At 35.7% G+C, this 7,065-nt stretch overlaps 1 protein-coding gene across 1 annotated transcript in view; it reads right to left on the bottom strand.

Moving 5' to 3' along the window:
- Positions 1–7,065, bottom strand: part of ADGRL4 (adhesion G protein-coupled receptor L4) — a 110,674-nt gene that overhangs the window by 22,184 nt on the left and 81,425 nt on the right. The gene's annotated exons all lie outside the window — the stretch shown is intronic.

Raw genomic sequence — 7,065 nt, 5'->3', positions numbered from 1 at the left:
TCCTAAGGAGGAGGATCGGGGATGTCATTCCCCATGGGATGTTTGGTTGTACGGGAGACATTTTTGGTTTTCACGTCTAGGCAGTGGTCACAGCCATGCTACTGGCATCTGGTGAGTAGAAGCCAGTGATGGTGATAACCAAAGTGTCCCTGGTGCCTTGTTGCAGAACCTAGTCTATCATAATCCTTCCCTTGGGTTCATATATTCCAGTGTAGCTACATAGACACGATAGCAAATAGTAATACCTAGTGTTAGCAAAAATGTCAGAAAAGAGACATTCTCAGATATTGCTCACATAAATATCTATGGAAGTAAATATTATGTGACAATTTGTAAATTTAAAAATTCATGCCTTGTTGCCTTTCTACTTTTAAGAAGCATCTCTTAACAATTTTATGTAATGGATATATATAACTTTATTGGATCAAGAATTCTCTGTGTAGGCAGTATTATTTATAACAAGAAAATATTAGCTACAAATTAGAGGTTCATCAATAGGTGGTAAATTAAATTAGAGCATAAAATGTAATGATAACAATGGTAGAATTGCATATCATAACAAAGAAAGATGAATATGATTATTGCAGGTTATAAATGATTCAGGTCTTTTTATTTGTAATCAAATTTTTTTGCTTAAATTTGTATATATGTGTGTGTGAGTGTGTGTACATATACACACACATACCAAAAGTCTGGAAGGAGGGAGAGCAAATATTAAAAAAAAGAGTGGTTATGAAAAATATGAGTGTGGGATAAAACACCCACTTTTTACTTTACATAGTTTTATAATATTTGCATTTCTTTCAAGCTTGGACAATTTGTGAAATTAAAAAATGTAATAGGAATAGCTCACACAATAATAAACATACATAGACATCTCCGTTGTGTAAGGGTTATGTGAGGGATTCACTTCTGAGGAGGTTTTAATAGGCATTTCCTGGTGAAAGGGAATTAAGAGATTGCAAACATAGAAGGAACAATTAGAGGAGACCACTACAAAGAGCTGAGTGGAATTCTGGGCAAACCTAAAAGGAAGGAGCTAGGAGTAGTAATATAGAAACACTCAATTATAAGAGCTGTGATTTAAATTCAAATGAAAGCTCACATTTTGAAAAGAAAATGCCTTATTTGGACATAGCTTAATTAGTATTTGCCTCAATCAAGTAAATTTTATTCTTCAATACTGAACATGTCTATGGGACACTTCAATTTCTACTTAAAAGTTAAATTATTTTCACCAACTCTTTTTTATATTTGTGTACTTGAATCTAATCGCTTGTGCAGTTTTAGTTGAAAGGATTCAGCATTAAAGATTAAAAATATTGAAGAAAGAAATGAATTATGGAAATTATCTTCAGTTTGCAGCTTGCTTTACAAAGATTTAGAAGCTCCATCTTTCAAAAGCGCCGTTAGGGCTTTTTATGTATAGTTACAATCAACATTCTAAAGGTAGCGATTCGTAGATAGAATCTGTGGGGTCACTGGTTCATACTTCAGATTTCTAAGAGATCCGTAATATTAATGAGTCAACACCTGAGGAAATTATTTCATTTGATCAATGCAGAGAATGTTGTTGCTCAACTACCTAAATCGTTAACACTTATCAGAGTAGATTAAAAGCCTGAATATTCCTTTGAAAGGACAAACCTGGGGGTAGAAAAAGCCACCAGTGCTGATCCAATTCATTTCTTGCTCATTTACACATTTTAAAGGCATTTTACATTTTACTCCCAAACCAGACTTGCTCCAGGGTTCCATTCATAAAAGCAAGCACATGCCATTTGCAGGGCCTAGTCCTTACTCTACAGAAGAAATGGAAGGAATCTGTGTATGAATGAAAACTATTGCCATTGTTCTACAGAGATGTCCACTCTGGAGTAAGAGTCCTCCCAGGCTTGTTTAGAGTTAAGTCACCAAATTAATCGTATCCCTTATTTAAAAGTGAGGCATAACAGAATCACCACTAATTATCTATTTACAATTGAAGGTTCACTTACATTTTGTCTTTATCCTGTCTTTTCATTCCATGAAACTTTTATTGCTTTTCTTAAGACATTTTATGCTTTGTTTTAATTTCAGTTAAATTTTCTCTGGCAGAGTGTTCTAGAGACTTTTAACAAATTCCAGAAAGTAACAGGCACATATATTAAATCTTATCTGGCTGTAATTAAACAAGTGCTGTCATATCTTCACCAATATTTTCAAAATTAAGATCTATGCTTAAATATATACATATACATACATGTGTGTGTACACACACACACACACACACATATATATACGTATGTATACACACGTATACACTGTATTGACCAAACATACATTCCCTTGCATACAATTTTTTTTTTACTGTCCAAACCATGACTTTAAAAGTAGTCTATTTTCTAATACAAAAAGTATAAATAAGAGAGCCAAAAATTGTCCTCCAAATTACTGTGCATTTCCGTATTTTGAGTTTAAAGAATGGATGTTTTTCTGAAACATTTCTTTTTGCTTTTACATAGCCTTATCGTATAGGGCTGGCACTGATATCTTCATTTTAGGTATTGGGAATCCAGGACACAGAGCAGTCACACAGCTTAAGAAGGATCTCATGGTGTTTCTTCCTGTCTCACTTCTTTCTAGGTCTTTTTTTAAATGTTTTTTTAAAATTTATTTTTGAGAGAGAGACAGAGTGAGAACAGGGGAGGGTCAGAGAGAGAGAGAGGGAGACACAGAATCGGAAGCAGGTTCCAGGATCTGAGCTGTCAGCACAGAGCCTGATGCAGGGCTCAAACCCACAAACTGTGAGATCATGACCTGAGCTGAAGTCGGACGCTTAACTGACTGAGCCACTCAGGCGCCCCTACTGGGTCTTTACTAACAGATTAATTAAAATATACAGATAATTAATAAGGACTTATGAAAAACTTCTATATTCTGGTTGACCAGAAAGAGCCTGTTCGATGGTCTAGGGTTCATAGAGAATGCAGTGTGAATGTTGCTCAGTAAAGAGTGATTGCAGTTTACTAAATGGAGGCCCCTAACATTACGCAACACAATGACACTGATTATTGAGCAAGATATGGTCAGTAAATCAAGAAACTCATAGCTCTGTTTGGGAATTTGGATGTGGGGGATGGGTAGCATAATGCATACAGAAAATTACCATATGTAACAAAACAGAACATTAAAAGTACTATGGAGGGTTTGAATAAAAATTCTATGGTAGTATTTTGGAGAGAGAGATTGGTTACAAATCTGGAAAGGTTTTCATCAAGTCCTTAGTGATAAGATTTCAGGCAGAACTGTGCACAAGGTGGTAGGATTATTGAAGTGCAAAGGAGCAAGAAAATATCCAAGAATATCTAACAAGGATAAAGTTTTTGAAGGAGCTGTTTTGTGGGGATATGCAGCGTGAAAAAGGCTGAAAATAGAATTCCAGCTCATAGAATTTGGAGGATAGACGAAGGGAAATATCAGCCCTGGAATTAAGAAAGCAGGCCATGGATTCAGGTTCATGAATGTGAGTTTCAGCTTAGTTGCTTACTAGCTGTTAAGCAAGTTGTGTAATCATTTTAAGTCTCAATTTCTCCAACTTCAAAATAAAATACATACACCAAATAAAATGCATACACATATATGCAGCCATTTTTGAGCCGTTTGAAGGATTAGATTAAATGTGGTAAAACATGATGAATGATTAGGTCAACATCAGGAATATAATAGACTTTAACATTAATGTTATTTTCTAATAGCTGCCATTGTTTGAGCTGACTTTGGGGCAGTATATTATGGAAAGGTGAAAATGAAATTGAGAATGGCAGCAGAAAGGTAGGTGATAAGACAACTGCAAAAGAGGCAACGTTAATAGGAAGGTGGGTGCTAGTTTCAAGTTCTAGTATCAATATTTCTTTGTAGACTTAGAACCTTGAGCCAATCACTTAGTATTTGGAGTCAAATTCTATTTTTTGTTAATTATAACATGGGGTAGATAACAACAATGTGAGTGTGATTTAAGGAGATTGAGTGTCAGCTATGTCAGTAGTAGTTTGTAAATTGTAAGTTAAGAAATTCTTATTATTAATACTAGAATCTAAGGAAGCAATAGCAATAGTTTTATTCTGAAAGTAGAGGAGAAATGGATAAGTTTATGGAGGAAAAATTTGATACATCATTAATGACATTCAGTCTAAGAAGTGATGAATCCATGAAATGACATAATCAAATATTATTAACACCAGATGATAATTTTGCTATTTCTGGCATTATCTTATGCACAAAGGTGACCATTTTGTCTGTGCTCTTTGTTTATTTTCAAAGGAAATTGGGCAAGTTTATGGGGCTTCTTGGTAGAAACTTAAATCCACATTAAGAATCTGCTGCATGTAAAGCAGAATTTGCTTCTTGCCCTTCTACAAACAAGTTCATTCATCTCAATGAAGATTTGTTGAATGATTATCATAGTCCATACTGATCTCTCCCACATCTTATCAGTCATTTATATTTTATTATATATTGTCCTTTGTCATTTGTTTGATCTTGCTTCAGCCTCATCGAAGTGGGCAGGGGATAATTCTTATATTTCCTTTTCTCCCATAATGCCCATACCACTCAATAAACATGGAGAACCTAACTGTATGGCCTGGTATCCTGCCAGAGTATCGCCAACATAAGATGATGACTTTCAATTCAGTAGATCAATGCGGATGAGTGTGGAACAGCATAGCTGCCTCTCAGATGCTGTCCTTTCACTGCTAAAGCTCAATTCCTCTGCTTCGTGACATCATTTTGGTTTAGGTTGGTTCTTATTATTGCTGATAATCTTGGCTTCTATGACGGCCACCACTTAGAGGTATATGTGATTTTCTTGGTGTTAATGGTATTTCCTTTCCTTCTTGGCCTCTTCTATCCTTCAGAGAAGGGCAGTCATGCCCTCATTTAACATCACCTTTCTTCAACCCATTATCTGAGTTGTGCATAACTTCTCTTTGACCTGGCAACCTTCTGGGCAACCCTATAACTTTGTCCACTTCTCTTGTCCACTTTCCTGCTTTTACAGCATAGCTGAAGTTGTGTATGTTCCTTCATCTTTTTATGCCTAGGCATGCTATATAATAATCCCTTCCATCCTTGATGTCAAAGGATACTCTGGTAAGCATTCAGCTTTCAGGAAACTCTGAAAAAAGCAGGTCTAGTCTCTATGTTAAGATTTGGCTCAAAGTCAGGGGACATATGTCAAGCTCTCTTAGATACTGGATTATTATACTCTGCTCTTAGATATCAAGGAGACATGAAAAATCAGTCATGTTGGAATTCAATCTGGGATCAGAATGATGATTTTACTCTTACTGTATTCCTGATTGGAGTACTCATCCACAACTTGTCTACAACTTGTCTTCAAAACATAGGGGGGCACTTAACACCTTTATTGGCAGCAAAACAAAAGCTTTTCAAAAAGAACATTGCATTCCTCCAAAGGCCAAGGACCCCCAATTCTGACACTACCCCTGGAGTCCTCGTCTCCAGTCCTCTTATGGGGCTACAGCTGGCCCTGATCGAATCCAAGGGAAGTGACAGGTCCAAACTGTTACTGGCTCTTTTTCAGATGTTTGATTCCCTATATTTCTTCTACTTCCTCTCTGAACTAGGGATGTATACTATTCTGGAACAACAGGATGTGTTTCACTTAACACTGTGTCATATAGCAGAATAATAAGAATTACAACAACATATAGCTGAATAAAACGATTATAACAAACAACAACAACAACAAAGATAATACTTAGCCAGTATTAGCCCAGAAAACCAGGAATAACAGGAATAAATGAATTCACTTTAATTCAGTAATTATTTAAGAAATTTTTGCTGCTTTTAAAGATCCTGAAAAGATAAACATTATTCAGTTTTAGAGTAAAGCTGAGGTGCCTCATCCATTTCTTAAGTAGCCTGACCCTCTGGTTAAATGGAATGATTATCCTACTGAAACTATGGAAGATAAATTGGTTCATTAATTCCAGCCTAGGACAGTGTGACGTTATTCATTTAGGCTTCTAGGAAAGTTTGCAGGACTCATTTTTAGATAAGCCCATCTAAAGTCTGTGGACTTTAAGATGATTCAACGTTCTCTTTTCCCTTACATAAGCAAAAGTGAAAACACAATTTCAGGGAACACTTTCTGTTTCTTACTTAAGAGCAAGATACTCCTGTTCTTCTTGTTTTCACTGTAATTTCTAGCTCACTAGTTTTTACCTTAATTAGAAGAATTACTGATCCAAAGAACTTTCACGTGTACAAAACAGTACTAGACATGGCCCATTCTATAGAAAGGGAACCAGTAAAATCAGAACATACAGGGAGTGTGTTTATACAAAAAACTCCTATCAGGGCAATGCATGAAAATATGGGAAAGGAGTAACCTTCAGTCTATATTCTCATGTGGGTTGAAAATTTTAGAATTACAATAAACTATGAAATTAGTTTAGCTGAAATCTAGCCAGTGATTTCTTGTTATATTACTAGATTTACTGAAAATTAGAAATAATTTTCTGTGATGATTAAGAAATATCACCTCTGAATGTACTGTTTCCCCCACACCATTAAAAAATAAACACTGAGGAAACTGTTTTACATTTCAAGTCTTTCTCCCTTTAGCAGCTTCCTTACAAGCATAAAAACACAAGGGGAAAGAGAGAAAAAAAATTCAAAAAGGATAGCTAGCTTATGGTCAAAACGTGGGTGACAGAGTTGTCCAACATACTGTTACAGCTCCTCCACCAACAAGTCATTCCACTCTGGAGCCTTGTCAGCCCTCCCATATTCATTGACAGACTATTATACTCAGAATGGCTGTGAAAACTTACAGCACTTAGAAATGCTCTTGAGACATCTAAAAATATCTTTATTTAGAAAGGAACACATAACACCGGTCAAATTTGTAGGTTTGAAAGGCCACTTCCAGTACGAATTAAAAGGCCCTCTTCCTCACTGAAATGGGAATATCAATATACAACTTGTCTGTTCATGAGAAATAGTGGGTTCTTGTCTCTGACGTCGCAATTTAGTTTAAAATCACTTTCTTGATGA

The sequence above is a fragment of the Suricata suricatta genome, chromosome 8 (genome assembly GCF_006229205.1).
Source record: "Suricata suricatta isolate VVHF042 chromosome 8, meerkat_22Aug2017_6uvM2_HiC, whole genome shotgun sequence".
Lineage (NCBI taxonomy): Eukaryota > Metazoa > Chordata > Mammalia > Carnivora > Herpestidae > Suricata > Suricata suricatta.
The sequence above is the reverse complement of the archived record's forward strand: the minus strand, read 5'-3'. Positions and strand labels throughout refer to the sequence as shown.